We start from the raw sequence: 16,587 nt of genomic DNA, 5'->3' as shown, positions 1-16,587 counted from the left end.
CACAAAACAAGCAGCAATTCCATACAAAAGCACAATATTAGAAAGGGCTTCTTCTTTATGATGGGGCCCATCAAAACTAATAGACAGCATTAATGAGCAGGTTTTGCTGTATTCTGTACTGCATACATTTTCCTATAATCCTATGAACAATACTCCCAAAAGACACATGCTCTCTTTATATTAGCATCAGCCTTACATTTCATTGCCAGAATCTAGCATTCTACAGGGTTTAACATCTTGAAATCTTTGGATTTTGCTCCTTATGGGAATGTAGCACAGAAATTTGTGTTTCTTTACATTTCAGCTGGTTTCTTCATTGGCATATTTGGAAACTTGCCTTTTTAATATGTTGTGTAGGATATTGTTTAACATTTGTAGGCATGTCTTCTTCAGCTCCATGAAAATGGCAGGTGTTGCATTCACCATCTGATTTTCTCATCCCACTCCGTTCTTCTTGGAAATACCTGTAGCTCTCCCTCGATCATTCCCAGCTGGTGCTGTGTCACAAAACTATCATTCTCTATATAAGGAAAGGATTGTTTGCCTGTGGTATAGCTGAGGCCTACTAAAGTATAATAAGCCTCCATTTCGAAATAGAACTTAGGAATTGCATTACGGGAGAGCAAAGGACTCAAGGAATTACAATGCTCATAAACTTTGGCAAGAAAAGTGCTGATAAGATCAAATCCAATGAACTGAATTGGGAACCTTGGGTCAAAGCTGATATGCGCATTGCTTACATAGTCAAACACAATGACTTTTTAAATTAAGGAAGCTTTATCCTTAGATAAGGAAGACCCTCTACCTTACTGAGGTTGTGCCAGACTCACAGGGGATGTAGCATTTGTTCTCCCACCTCATTTCTCCCAACAAACCTGAACAACTGGTGAGTGTGTATTTTGAATGTATGGATTTTGAGTGAACATCTTGAGTGAATGAGATATTTCCTCTCTGTTTGTGTAATCAATAAATTGACTGTAAAATTCTGTGCTGGTGTCTGTGTGGTTACTTGTTTCTCTGAAAGTACCTGATGTACTCTGTCCCACTGAATATGTGTCTGTGATGACCCATGGGCCTTGTAGTCCTGCTCAGGACATTGTAATTCCTGATGAAGATGAAAACTTGGGTTTTTTACCTTCCCAGTCTGAACTGGATTCCTCTCAGCCAGATCTTTCCCAGGCAGATCTGGGAACCTTGCACCTGCAAGAAAGTTGTCTCCCAGAAGTATGTCAAACAAGCCCAGAGCCTACTTCTCCCGTGTTCTTGCGCCGGGAGTTTTGTAAACAACAGAGAAGTTTGGAATCAGCTTCGCGCAGGAGTGCGAGGATTGCAGCTAAGAATGTAGCCAATTAAGACTGCTTCTCGTGAGAATCTTTAAGGAGTTTAACATCTGGTCTCAGAGTTTAGCTTTCGTTTCTGATTCCCGGAGAACTGCTTCGGTGGGAAAGTTAGACTCTATATAGGTGTTTTACCCGCGTAGTAACTTCGCGGAGTCAATTCGTCAGCCTACGGAGCGAGTTGTGTCTGGACAGCGCGCTCCGATTCAAGCCTCGCTCCTGCTCAAGCCTTGCCTTGCTATCCAGCCTTCGCCTTGCTTCCCAGCCTTTGTTTATCTACGGACTTTGCCTTGTTCCCAGGACCAATCCTTGCCTTGTTCCACGGATTTTACCAAGTTATTCTACGGACCTTGTTCTTGTTCCTAGTTACCTTGTTCCACGTTTTAAGCCTTGTTTCAAGTATCAAGTTATTTCCTAGCCTTGCTCAAGTTTATGGACTAAAGGACCTTGTCATCTCCCCTCACTTTGCCTGGCAAAGTGAGTGTTTCGGTTATTGGATTACAACTTTGGACCATAATATTTCTTATTGGACATTGCTTTTTTGGACTAATTTTGACCTTTCCTGAAAGGTCCGCTTCTGAACTAACTTTTACATTTGTTTTATTAACCATATATATTTCCTTAATAAAGATATTAGTTAGAATCTGGCCTCTGCGTATGGTTATTGGTGCTCTGTAGCCGGGGTCGTGACAGTTTGACTCCGCCACCCTAAGCACCAATTAACCTCGGCCAGAATGTCTACCGGAACCGTGCCCGGTGGGCAGCCACTGAGCTACACCATCAGCAAGGACGAAGTGGATCGCATCCGCGACAGACTCAACGCCCAGGATGGAGAAATAAAGGGCTTGCGGGAGCGCGGAATCCGCCTCCCGGCCATGGCGTTGCCTACCAAGTTTACTGGAGAAGCTTCTAAGGTTCATGTTTTCCGTCGCCAATGTCAAGCTTATCTAGAGGCCCGTGATGCCGAGTTTCCCCAAGAAGACATCAAAGTGGCGTGGGTTTACAGTCTTCTAGACGGGCCAGCGGCCAATTGGGCGACGGCACTGTTCGACCAAGCCTCTCCACACCTAAGATCAGCGCAACACTTCTTGGACCACCTCAAGGAGACTTGGGGAATCGAGGACAATTTGGAGGCAGCCGGTCACAAACTCCGTCGCCTTTTCCAAGGAGACAGACCTATGTCTCAGTATATAGCCGAGTTCCGAGTGCTGGCCCACAACACCGGCTGGAACGATGTAGCCCTCAGAGGACAATTCCGGGAGGGTCTCAACATTGAAATGCTGGAAGAAATCTCCAAGGTGGATCCTCCCCAGACCCTCGAGGCACTCATTGATCAATGTTTACGGGCTGAAGTCATGATTGCCAACAGGAAACAGTGGGTTCGAGGCCAGGGCAGTAGAGCCGGGGCAAAACCCCCCGCTCCCGCCAGCGTTCAGCCACGTCCAGTGTGGAGACCCCCACCGCCAACCCCATACCCCAGAGGAGGCGAGGAGGTGCCGATGCAGTTGGGCAATGTGCGTCCCAGACTAGATGCCGCCGAGAAGGCCCGTCGTCAACGCTTAAACCTCTGTTGGTACTGCGGGAACGGGGGCCACTTCGCCAGAGAGTGCCCAGCCAAAGGGAAGCCAGCCGCCCGTCTTGCGGCGGCGTCCTCCACGGAGACGAAGGCGTCTGAGCCGACTGGCACACAGCCGGCGGGGGAAGCCAACGACCGGGTGTAGAGAGGCTCGCCAACCCGGTCAAAAAATCCATTCAAGAGCCGCCAACCGGGGTCCTGTTCCTTCTCGTGGTCACATTATGGTCAGCAAAAAGGGGACCCGTCATGATCCACGCCATGATAGACTCTGGAGCTACCAACAATTTCATTGATAGAGAGTATGCCGACTCTCTGGGATTACAATATCATGATTTCAAGAATGCCCGTGTGGTGCAAGACATAGACGGCCGCCCCCTCAAGACGGGCCCCGTAAGTCAGTGGTCGGAACCCACCAGGATGTGGATAAGGGAACATATGGAAGAGATTTCCTTCTTTGTTACCGAGGTTCCCCATTTCCCTGTGATTTTGGGAATTCCATGGCTGACTCTCCACGACCCTAACATCTCCTGGTCCAACAGAGAACTGCAGTTTGCTTCACCGTACTGCCAAAACCATTGCCTCGTAGCCAAGGTCTGCCATGCCACAGACACCGAGCCCATCATCACCTTGCCAAAGAAGTACTCCGAGTATTGGGATGTATTCAATGAGAAAGAAGCCGAAAAATTACCCCCACATAGACCTTATGACTGTGCCATTGACTTGGTGGAGGGGGCCCCGATCCCGCGAGGGCATCTCTACTCCCTGACTGAACCAGAGCAAGAAGCTCTCAGGGAATTCATAGAGACAAACCTTCGCAAGGGATTCATCAGACCCTCTCAATCCCCAGCCGCCTCCCCAGTGATGTTTGTGAAGAAGAAGTCAGGGGAACTGCGCTTGGTGGTGGACTACAGAGCATTGAACAATATCACCAAGCGGAACAGCTATCCCCTGCCCTTAATCTCGGATCTACTGGATCGGCTTCGAGGAGCCAAGGTTTACACCAAGCTGGATCTTCGGGGGGCTTACAACTTAGTTCGCATCAGGGAAGGGGACGAGTGGAAGACCGCCTTCCAGACCAAATTCGGATTATTCGAGTCCCGAGTTATGAATTTCGGTTTATGCGGAGCTCCCGCCACGTTCCAGCATTTTGTCAATGACATTTTTCAGGACTATCTAGACAGGTTCTTGATAATCTACCTGGACGATTTTTTGGTGTTTTCTAGATCACAATCAGAACATGAGAACCACGTCAAAATGGTGTTACAACGACTGCGGGATCATGGACTTTATGCCAAGCTGGAAAAATGCGCCTTTGATCTACAAGAGGTAGATTTCCTTGGTTACCGCATCTCGCCTCTAGGGCTTTCCATGGATCCAGCCAAGGTTTCAGCAGTATTGGAATGGCGGGCGCCAACTAACAAGAAAGAGGTGCAGCGTTTCTTGGGGTTCGCGAACTATTACCGCAAGTTCATTCCAGATTTTGCCCGCTGGTCCGACCCCATCACTAGCTGCATCCGTGGAAAGCAGCCTTTCCGCTGGACTGATCAAGCAGAGAAAGGGTTCCAGCAACTAAAGAAACTATTCACCTCCCAGCCAATTCTACAGCACCCAAATCCTGGAACCCCTTTTGTTGTGCAAGCGGACGCCTCTGATGTGGCAATTGGGGCTGTACTCTTACAACCGGAGGGAGATCACCTCCATCCCTGTGCCTTTTACTCTCGTCAACTAACCACACCAGAGAGGAATTACACCATTTGGGAAAAAGAACTACTGGCCATAAAGGCAGCCTTTGAAACTTGGAGACATTGGCTAGAAGGGGCCAAATTTCCCATTGAAGTCCACACTGATCATCGTAATCTAGAACATCTAAGAACTGCCCGCAAACTAAATCAGAGGCAGCAACGTTGGGCTTTATTCTTCGAACGTTTCGACTTCCAGATTCATTATGTGACCCCAGCCCAGACCAAGCAAGCAGACGCCCTGTCACGTAAACCGGAATACGCTGCAGGACGCAAGGAGACCTTTGAATCCCAACTATTACAACCCGGGAACTTTGCCACGCTCACAGTGGGGAACACCAAATCCATTCCCATTGGTTCAACTTCCTCTACTCCAGGACCCCTCTGTGCTCAAGAAATCAGGGCTAGTCAGCAAGCAGATGCCTGGGCGCAGGACCAACTTCGCCAAGGTCTGCATTTTCCCTTTTCGCTTAAGGATGGGCTGCTTTGCTATAGAAATCATGTTTATATCCCACCCGGACCGGGCAGGGAAAAAGCGCTTCGTCTGTGTCATGATTGCAAACCAGCAGGACACTTCGGACTATTTAAAACCATGCATCTGATCCTAAGGGATTTTTGGTGGCCCAAGATCCGCAAGGATGTGGAAAAATATGTCAACACCTGCCCAGTATGCCAGCGCTCCAAGATAAGAAGGGAGAAGCCCTCAGGGCTTTTACACCCCCTTCCTACCCCATCTCGCCCATGGGAAATAATTTCTGCGGATTTCATCACTGACCTACCACCTTCCTGTGGACTCACCACGATCTTAGTGGTGGTGGACCTTTTCACCAAGTTAGCCCATTTCATTCCCTGCGAAGGCCTCCCCACGGCCAAAGAGACTGCGGATCTATTCCTTCAACATGTTTTCAGACTACATGGATTGCCCAAGAGTTTAGTCACAGACCGTGGATCTCAATTCACCTCTCGTTTTTGGAAGGCGCTACAAAAACTATTGGGCATAGACTCTCGCTTATCTTCAGCTCATCATCCCCAAACAGATGGGCAAACGGAGCGCACCAATGCCACTTTGGAGCAGTATCTTCGCTGTTATGTAAACTACCAACAGGACAATTGGGCTTCTCTGTTACCACTGTCTGAGTTTGCCTACAACAATGGAGTTCAAGCTTCTACAAAAGAAACGCCGTTCTTTGCAAACTACGGCTTCCATCCACGTTTCTTTTCCCCTGTCATTGAAACTTCAGAAGTTCCCGCAGCAGAGGATTGGCTGCAGGAACTCACAGCGGTGCAACAACTTTTGCTCCAGCAACTGGACCAAGCCAAGGAGGACTATAAACGCCACGCTGACAAACACCGCCAGCCGGGCCCCGAAATCAAGGTAGGAGATCGGGTTTTTCTGTCCACACGCTTTCTGCCCTCCCACCGCCCTTGCCGGAAGTTAGATGCCCGTTTCATTGGCCCCTATCCAGTGGTGGCGCAATTAAACCCCGTGACTTTCAAACTCCAACTTCCGCGTTCAATGCGCATTCACCCAGTGTTTCACCGTTCCCTGCTCCTTCCGGCGGATGGTGTGCGTCCTGATACAGACCAACCGGCCCCCCCTCCTGTTTTGATGAATGGGGAGGAGGAGTTCGAGGTTGAGGACATTTTGGATTCTCGCTTTCACCGCCGCCGCTTACAATATCTCATTGACTGGGTGGGTTTTGGCCCTGAGGAACGCTCTTGGGAAGACGCCTCCACAGTCCATGCTCCTGAGCTAACCCGTCGCTTTCATCAGACCTATCCCGCCAAGCCGCGACCTCGCGCCTCGGGGAGAGGGCCCCAGTTTGGGAGGGGCCTTGAGGAGGGGGATAGTGTGATGACCCATGGGCCTTGTAGTCCTGCTCAGGACATTGTAATTCCTGATGAAGATGAAAACTTGGGTTTTTTACCTTCCCAGTCTGAACTGGATTCCTCTCAGCCAGATCTTTCCCAGGCAGATCTGGGAACCTTGCACCTGCAAGAAAGTTGTCTCCCAGAAGTATGTCAAACAAGCCCAGAGCCTACTTCTCCCGTGTTCTTGCGCCGGGAGTTTTGTAAACAACAGAGAAGTTTGGAATCAGCTTCGCGCAGGAGTGCGAGGATTGCAGCTAAGAATGTAGCCAATTAAGACTGCTTCTCGTGAGAATCTTTAAGGAGTTTAACATCTGGTCTCAGAGTTTAGCTTTCGTTTCTGATTCCCGGAGAACTGCTTCGGTGGGAAAGTTAGACTCTATATAGGTGTTTTACCCGCGTAGTAACTTCGCGGAGTCAATTCATCAGCCTACGGAGCGAGTTGTGTCTGGACAGCGCGCTCCGATTCAAGCCTCGCTCCTGCTCAAGCCTTGCCTTGCTATCCAGCCTTCGCCTTGCTTCCCAGCCTTTGTTTATCTACGGACTTTGCCTTGTTCCCAGGACCAATCCTTGCCTTGTTCCACGGATTTTACCAAGTTATTCTACGGACCTTGTTCTTGTTCCTAGTTACCTTGTTCCACGTTTTAAGCCTTGTTTCAAGTATCAAGTTATTTCCTAGCCTTGCTCAAGTTTATGGACTAAAGGACCTTGTCATCTCCCCTCACTTTGCCTGGCAAAGTGAGTGTTTCGGTTATTGGATTACAACTTTGGACCATAATATTTCTTATTGGACATTGCTTTTTTGGACTAATTTTGACCTTTCCTGAAAGGTCCGCTTCTGAACTAACTTTTACATTTGTTTTATTAACCATATATATTTCCTTAATAAAGATATTAGTTAGAATCTGGCCTCTGCGTATGGTTATTGGTGCTCTGTAGCCGGGGTCGTGACAGTGTCAAAGATCATAAGAGTCCAAATTTCATAATTTGTGTAATACTGTAGCTCCCCTGCCCCAAAACATGTCAACCTATTCCTTTATCGGACAGTTGGTTGGTCAAGAGTATGAAGCCCACAGAGTTTGACAACCTCAAGCACAAATTTGCAGAGCTCTAAAGCTGACTTTGCTCTAACTTTTTTACAAGTATGTTCTCTAGAACTGTATTGGTCCCCTAAGTGGAACAGCTTTCTCCCACCCCACCACCATGGAAAAAAAAACCCCAAACTTCTTGTTCTCCTCCAAGCATGCTGCTGTATTGTGTTGTCAAAGGCTTTCATGGCCGGGATCACAGGGTTGTTGTATGTCTTTCGGGCTGTGTGGCCATGTTCCAGAAGTATTCTCTCCTGACGTTTCACCCACATCTATGGCAGGCATCCTCATAACCTCTGAGGGTTGACTTTTAGTAATCACAATATTAGTTTCTAAGTGATTACACACTGCCCCCTTAACAATCTGCTCCAGAATCTTTCCTGATATTGGTGTCAGACTGACTGGGTGATAATTATTGGGGTCTTCTTTTTTTCTCCTGAACAGGTTCATACATCAGAGATCATTTTTATACTATCACATTTTCATGGCAAAAATGTGGAACATTAGTTATTTTTCTGTTGTGTGGTGTCTTCAAATGAAGTTCCACATGCTACAATCTTATCCTTGTGCTCTCTTGGCAGGAATTTATCAGAGGATGTTTACCATTGTATTCCTCTTTAGCAGTGAGAGTGTCCAAAGTTATCAAGTCAGGTTTCGATGGCTGATCAGGAATTTCATCCCCTAGGAATCCCAATTCAACATGACATCCATTTTATTTCTGATTAACTTCTATAGGGTTTGTTTAGAGGAGCATGGTCTTTTGAGACAGAAAGATTGTGACTTGCCCAAGGTCACCTAGTGGTTTTTCATTTCTGAACAAGGACTCAAATCCTGTCCTCCAGAGTTATAGTTCAGTGCCCAACCCACAACACCATACTTGGTCTCTTACACACAGAGCCGGTCCAACAATGAGGCGAATTAAGCGGTCGCTTCGGGCGCAAAACATACGGGGGCGCAGTCGAGCCTGCTTTTTCTGTTGATTTCTTGTAAAACATGATGTTTTGGTGCTTAATTTGTAAAATCTTAATGTATTTTGATGTTTAATAGGATTTTCTTTAATCCCTCCTTATTATCCAACATTTTTGCTTATCCAACGCTTTTATTTTTCAGTGATTGGTTTGGGGGGGGGCACCAAAATTCTGTTTGCCTACACTTGAAAATTACCTAGGGCCGGCTCTGCTTACACACATACCCCTTACAAAAAGTGGCTAGTAATCACTAGAAATTTGTTTAATCTGTTTCATCTGTGTTTTGGTTTCATGCCATTCATTTGTTTGGCATGATATGTCAGACCCCTCCCCAAACAGAAGAAGCAGTGAAACGAAAGGAAAGTGGGAACAGTAACTGTTTGGTTGCCTGATTTTCGTCCCATTGACAGCAATGGGTGGGCTCCCCACACTCCCCTTCCCCTCAGTTTTAGGGCTAGAGGGTCTCACCATTTCACTGATCCTCAGGCTCTCCCCATCATTCATTTGAGTTGTTAGGGTTGGTGGGGTAAACCACTGTCTCTGAATCTGGATAGCCAAAATGCAGTATGTGGCTCATTGAGGCTGTTTTTGCAGTCCTTGGCTCTTCTTCAGGTGCCATTATCTTTTTAAAAGGATAGCAAGGCCCCCCTGTACTTTTCAACACACAATAACTTGGAAAGAGACTCTCTTTAAGAGTGTGTGGCCTGCAGGCCCAAAGCCTCGGTGATTGCCAAGGCTTGCACCTCAGTGCAGAGTGTTGAGCGGAACACTTCTTACTAGGCACTTGGCACTTGGTGCTCGCCTGCAAGCCCTGGCCAGAACGTGGAGTTGCCTCTTACTAGGCATGAAACGCTCAGCGATGACCTGGCCAGGGCTTGCAGGTGAGCACTGAGTGCCAAGTGCCTAGTAAGAGATGCTCCGCACTCTGCTAAGTACTCGGCACTCAGCTGCAAGCCCTGGCAGTCATGGAGGCTTTGGCCTGCAGGCCACACACTCTCTCTCTTAAAGAGAGTCTCTTTCCAAGATACTGTGTATTGAAAAGTACAGGGGAGCCTTGCTACCCTTTTAAAAAGATAATAGATCCTGGGGAAGAGCCAAGGGCTGCAGAAATGGCATCAATGAGCCACAGACTACATTTTGGCTATCCAGATTCAGAGACAGGGATTCACCCCACCATCCATAACAACTCAAATGAATGCTGGAGAAAGCCTGAAGATCAGTGAAATGGTGAGCCCTTCTAGCCCAGTGGGCCAAAAATATCTGGGGACTCCAGTTTGAGAACCACTGCTCTAGCCCTAAAACTGAGGGAAAGGGGAGCATGGGAAGTCCTTCCATGTTGGACAATGGGACAAAACTTTTGTTCATTCAGACAAAAAAATGAAACAGCTCGTTCTAAATGGGTCCATTTCCGGAACCAGCACTTGAAAACAAAAATGGGGCCTAGAGCGGTTCCATCACGTTGCCTCAGATAAATCCTGCAAATCCCTTGGGAAGACAGGCAGACAAATGTCAACGTGCTGGAAGAAGCAAAGACCACCAGCATTCAAGTGATGCTCCTACGCCATCATCTTCGCTGGACTGGCCACATTGACCAAATGCCTGATCAGCGTCTCCCAAAGCAGATGCTCTACTCCCAACGCAAGAATGGGAAACGTAATGTTGGTGGGCAGGAAAAGAGATTTAAAGATGGGCTTAAAGCCAACCTTAAAAACTGTGGCATAGACACTGAGAACTGGGAAGCCCTGGCCCTTGAGCACTCTAATTGGAGGTCAGCTGTGACCAGCAGTGCTGCGGAGTTCAAAGAGGCACGAATGGAGGGCTGAAGGGAGAAACGTGCCGAGAGGAAGGCCCATCAAGCCAACCCTGACCGAGACCGCCTTCCACCTAGAAACCGATGTCCTCACTGCGGGAGAAAATGCAGATCAAGAATAGGTCTCTTCAGCCATCCACGGATCCATCCCCAAGATAACAGAAATGGAGAATCGTCATCCTTGAACTATGAGGGATCGCCTAAGTAAGTAAGTAAGGTGGGCCATTATATAGTAGAATGATGTTTGTGTAAAGGTTTATGTTGGCATCTACCATGGCATCTACCATGGCATCTTGACATTGATATTAATTGACTAGGGAAATGATGTAGGAGGAAATAAATCCACTAAATGCCACCACTGTGCCCTGCAATGAAATAATATAAGCACATATTTGTGGACATGGCATGCTATGTATATTTTTTTTGTTTTGTTTTGTGGGAAGTTACCAATGACCATAAACACTACGAGGAAAACTCTTGCAATCAATCAGGTATTTATTCAAATCATTTCCAATCTTATAAAGGAGAAGAATGTCTTGATTGGTTGATTCGTGAGGTTTAAGCTCAATACACCAGCGATACATTTCCTTTGGGTTTCAAATGACAGGCGTTCACAAAGGTCGCAACCGGTGTGCAAAGAAGCATATTCATTTTCCTTCATTCTCTGCAAGAAAATTATGTATTTTTTTAAAAAATTACACTACATACAGGGGAAGGAATTTTCTATCATGCCTTATATGAAAATTACAGCTGAAGGTCATTTGCATGGAAGAAGATGAGTCTTGAAAAGGAAATGCAAAAAGTAGTCCATCTATGGATATATGAAAAATTGGATGATCATAATTTTTAAACTTTCCTAAAATTATGGTAAGTTAACACAAATAGTTTGTATTGGAACTGAAGAAGAATATCTGTTAAGTTTAGTCTTAGTAAATTAGTAAAATTGTGTAGAATAATTTGTCCCGGCTTCACTTTATAAAATTATCAACATTGTCTTTTCAAAAACTGATGATCAGAGAAGCATCACATTGGTTAATTCTGTTTTCTTTGAATGAAATCAGCCATGTCAGCCTAAACTTTACTTTTTTCTTTTTCATTTCTTGATGGCGTAAAATGGATCCATTGCAACACATTAGTTCCATCATAGAAAAGTGTTTAATAGATTCTTGTGTACTTTTAAGATGACAAAGCTGAAGCTGTTTTAGAGATATTATGATAGGATGTACAGTTTAAAAAGACAAGGATTCTTGGCAAAGAAAAAAATCAGCAATTTAGGGGAGATGTTGACAAGCTGGAATGTGTCCAGAGGAGGAGAATTCAAAGGATCAACGGTCTGGAGAACAAGTCCTAAAAGGAGCTACTTAGAGAGCTGGACATGTTTAGCCTGCAGAAGAGAAGGCTGAGAGGAGACATGATGATGGCCATGTATAAATATGTGAGAGGAAATCATAAGGAGGAGGGAGCAAGCTTATTTTCTGCTGCCCTGGAGATTAGGACGTGGAATAATGGCTTCAAACGACAGGAAAGGAGATTCCACCTAAACATTATGAAAAACTTCCTCACTATGTGAGAGAGCTGTTCAGCAGTGGAACTCTCTGCCCTGGAGTGTGGTGGAGGCTCCTTCTTTGGAGGCTTTTAAGCAGAGGCTGGAAGGCCATCTGTCAGGGGTGCTTTGAATGCAATTTTCCTGCTTCCTGACAGAATGGGGTTGGACTGGTTGACCCACAAGGTCTCTTTCAACTCTATGATTCTATTATTCTAAGTAGAAATAATAATAATAATAATAATAATAATAATAATAATAATAATAATAATAATAATAATTTTATTTCTTACCTGCCTCTCCTCGTGGCTTGGGATGGGTTACAGAATAATTAAATCACATAAACATTGTAAAAATACCACAAATACACATATTAAAATGCATTTCAATAAGATATGTATTAAAATACATAAACTGAGTTTGAACAAAGGACACATGTTTAAAATTCATGTTTAAAAACTGACTGGGTATAAAAGAAGGTGACATTACAGCTGAATAGACTCAATAAAATAATTAACATCCTTGTAGACAGCCAATTCTCTCACACCAGAAGTGACTTGCAGTGTCTCAAGTCGCTCCTGACATGAAATAATAATAATAATAATAATAATAATAATAATAATAATAATAATAATAATAATAATAAATCACACAGTCCTAGACGCTTGGGAAGTGTCCAATGTGTGATCCAATACAACAGCCAGCAGACTGTCTGTTGTGGATTCATCTTGTTGTGTTTCAGATAATAATAAACCTTATTTATAGACCACCCTCTCTCCTAGAAGGGACTCAGGGTGATTCACAAGAAAAACAAAAATGCCAAAAACAAATAGGCAGCACTCAAGGCAAAACATTTAATGAATAAACTCAATAAACTTATAAAACAACCAGAACTGAGGGTTTAACTAAATAAACATCATAGACACAAGAAGCCAGACCAATTGAACACAATACGTTAAAAGCATAGTACAGTGTTCCCTCACTTATCCATGGGGTTACGTTCCAGGACTACCCGCAATAAGTGAAAATCCGTGAAGTAGGAGCACTATCTTTATTTTAATATTTATACATGTGGCGCAGGCTGGGCGCAGGCTGGTTAGTAGCCAGCTGCAATAAATCACTATGACCAATAGCTCATGAGCTCAAGGCCAGCCCGTGTCGGAGTGAGCACCTGACAATTAAAGTAAAAAATAGCCCTGCTCATTGTTGACCTAAGCAACCCAAAAGACAGTTGCATCTGTCAAGTAGGAAAATTTAGGGACCGCTTATGCGGGGAAGCTAATTTAACTGATTTACAACACCAGATGAGGAAGTACTCCATCAAAATAGGACTCGTCATCACAGTGGATGTGTTGTGATGGAGTCTTGAGTAATGATACTACTAGGTGCACTAGAAGAGGAAGAAAGACTACTCATGAGCAAGACTCCTATGAGGAGCAACAAAGGAACCGGATCTGGGAAATACTTATGGAGCCTACTGATGATGACACATTTGAGGGCTTTGAGGGGGATGATGGGGTTGAGAATTAGGAGGATGGGATGACAAGTTCAGAGGATGAGGTAATGGACTGGACTAAGGTGCGGGAGATCCAGGACATCTGTAGAGAACCCACAAGTAGCAACACGTTTGAGGGTTGGCACAGTGGGGATACAGCTGGGTCTTGGGGAATTATGGGTTTGGATAAAAGATGGACTGGGTGGAGGGATCGGCAAGGGGCTTCAGCTGAAAGGAGGTCTGGTGGGACGTTGTCTGATTCCAGTTCTGAGGAGGAATTGAGGCAACAGGCTGCAGCTGCTAGCAGGGTGTTGGCTGATTCTAGTTCTGAGGATGATTTGTGAATAAAAGTGGGTTTGGGAAATGGATCACCTTTGCAGTCGGCAAAGTGTTGTTGGGTGTTCGTGTGTCCTTGTGAGCTGTTTGGGAAGACGTGCTTTGGGAAGACTTCTGTGAACGTAAGTTTAATCTGGATTATCCATGGCTATGGGGGCTGGAACTGTGAGGGTTTTCTCTGGACTGCTTTGTGTTGATCTTATGCATTAATTGCTGTGCTGCATTCTATGCTTTGGCTCTGTGTACGACCTGGACTGGATTTTGTATTGCTGACTTCTCCTTCTCTGACCTGGATTGGACTCAACTACGTCGACATTGTGTTTGGGTGACTTCGACAGCCGTCTTCAGGCCCCTGCTGGTCATCAATTCCTGCCTGCTGACATCCTGCTGGGAATTGGAGTGCCTTCTTTGTTGTTTTACAAAGTTTGTTTTTAAACCGGATTATACTCCTGTATAATCCGGGTTATTTTCCAGGGTCTGGGGTTTTGTGTTGATGGCTGGGAATTCTGTTTCACACTGAAGATTAAGTGTTCTGACCCTTTTGAGTTTGTTTTTGGGCTCCTTTTGGTTGTGAACTAATAAACTGTATTTTTACTAACGTCTGGTCTGGTACTTTAAGGAGTCTGTGTTGCAACAGGATGATGAAGCAGCACCTCCTCCTGTGGCCGGAATCGAGCATACCCTCACAAAGCCAGAAGCTGGGAAGTTAAATAGCCTTTGTGTCTGTCTGTGTAGTTTTTCTAATGGCATTGAATGGTTGCCATATATGTACATTGTGATCCACCCTGAGTCCCCTTTGAGGTGAGAAGGGAGGAATATAAATACTGTAAATAAATATTAAATAAATTATACACTATTTTAAGCCTTTATCAACCAATTGTGTGTTGATAAATTGCCTCCTTCTCCTCTTGTTGCCTCTTGGGCTCCTTTTCTCTCCCTTCAGCTTCTCCTTTCTCCCTTCCTTAGGCTGTAAATTATATTTTTTTTATGATTTATAATAGTCTTTTAGAGTGTATTGAAAACTGCAAAACAGAGAATCCGCAAAAAGCGAAGCACGAAGTAGTAAGGGAACACAGTATAATGAATTACATCACCAGGCTGAGATAGTGTCCTATGTCTAAGTGAGTATGTAAGTTTTGCTAGTCCTCCTCCTCTCCATGAACTACATTACACAAATGGGTCTTTAAAAGCTTTTTGAAGGAGAGGAGAGAGGGGGCCATTTTTAGTTTTTTGGGGAGGGAGTTCCAGAGGTGGGGAGCAGGCACTGAGAAGGCTCCCTCTCTCGTTCCCACCAATCGCGCTTGAGACAGGGGTGGGACTGACAGCAGGGAAGCCACATGTTTGATTGAGGCTTTGAGAGTCTCTCATTAATAGTACCACCATAGGAAAGTCAACTTTACAACAGTTAGTATCAAACAACAGCAACAATGAACCAGAAAAGAGAAATCTTACTCTCCGCCGCCGCCGCCACCACCAGGTTTACAGCACCTTTCTGTAAGCCCACATTTTCCAAGATCTTTCCAGTCACCACACAGCTTCTTCTTCATACATGCTGCACCCTTGACACGACATGATGTATCTGAGAATTTTTCTCCTAGAAATATCAAGTGAAACTAGTAAAGAATCAGCAGAAGGCAAGATGAACATGTCAAAGGACAGCAAAAGATATTGTCTCAATGGGTGAAGAAATAGTTGGTGACCCTATCACTTTGCCATGATCTGAGTTTATTTTCAGCGCCTGAATCTTCTTACCTACACAAAGTAAGATCATTCCTGAAAGGACAAGGATAGAAAGCCAGCTGGTCTGCATTGTCAAAGGTTGATCAGGAACTCAAGTTGGGCCGTTAGAGAAAGTTTCTGCATCTACCAATCAGCCGAATGTCCAGCTATTTATGGGCCCACCAAACCCGTGTCATGTTTACAGATGATTTGATTTGGATTCATTTAATTGGAACATGCATACAAAAAAGGACATTCTCATCTATTGTTAATATATTTATTTACACACCATTACCTACCCAGTTTGGCTCTCAAAGCAAATTACTATAGTTAAAACTGTATAGTTAAAATTCACAAAATATACATATTAAAAAGTGATTGAACTAAGAAAAAGTTAAAGCAGTCCATCTATTGCTGAGCTACATCTTCAATCTTCCCAAGGTTTGACTGATGGGTTTCCAACTCTGTACAGTTTTAGCTTCTTAACTCATCAGCTTTTTAGCAGGACTAGGTGATAGACTACCTAAAATTAAAGGTAAAGGTTTCCCCTGACATTAAGTCCAGTCGTGTCCGACTCTGGGGGTTGGTGCTCATCTCCATTTCTAAACCGAAGAGCCTGCGTTGTCCATAGACATCTCCAGGTCATGTGGCCGGCATGACTGCATGGAGCGCCATTACCTTCCCACCGGAGCGGTACCTATTGATCTACTCACCTTGACATGTTTTTGAACTGCTAGGTTGGCAGAAGCTGGGGCTAACAGCAGGCGCTCATTCCGTTCCCAGGATTTGAACCTGGGACCTTTTGGTCTGCAAGTTCATCAGCTCAGCGCTTTAACACACTGTGCCACCAGGGGCCCCACCTAAGATTTTCAGTTTTATTATTACTGTCACTGACCAGAAGTGTACATCTTTAAAAAGAGTTTTTTTTAAAAAAAAATAATAGTTTATATTAAGAACAGAGATTCAAAACATTAAAAGCAGAAAGTCCATGATATGGGGTCGACTTAAATGGCTTCTTATAAAATCTGTGGGTATAGATAATATAATGAATAAATTAAAATATTACCCACTAGAATCATCTACAATTAGCTGCCTTATTTTTGTAGT

At 44.8% G+C, this 16,587-nt stretch overlaps 1 long non-coding RNA gene across 1 annotated transcript; it reads right to left on the bottom strand.

Moving 5' to 3' along the window:
* Positions 1-10,862: 10,862 nt before the first annotated feature.
* Positions 10,863-15,623, bottom strand: LOC134296016 (uncharacterized). Its single transcript, XR_010002568.1, has 3 exons — positions 15,514-15,623; positions 15,214-15,355; positions 10,863-11,051 (listed from the first exon to the last, which is right to left on the bottom strand). It is a non-coding gene; the product is annotated as an uncharacterized LOC134296016 (long non-coding RNA).
* Between the last annotated feature and the right edge of the window lie 964 nt (positions 15,624-16,587).

The sequence above is a fragment of the Anolis carolinensis genome, chromosome 1, assembly GCF_035594765.1.
Source record: "Anolis carolinensis isolate JA03-04 chromosome 1, rAnoCar3.1.pri, whole genome shotgun sequence".
Lineage (NCBI taxonomy): Eukaryota > Metazoa > Chordata > Lepidosauria > Squamata > Dactyloidae > Anolis > Anolis carolinensis.
Note: the sequence above shows the minus strand (reverse complement) of the source record. Positions and strands in the feature narration are given on the sequence as shown.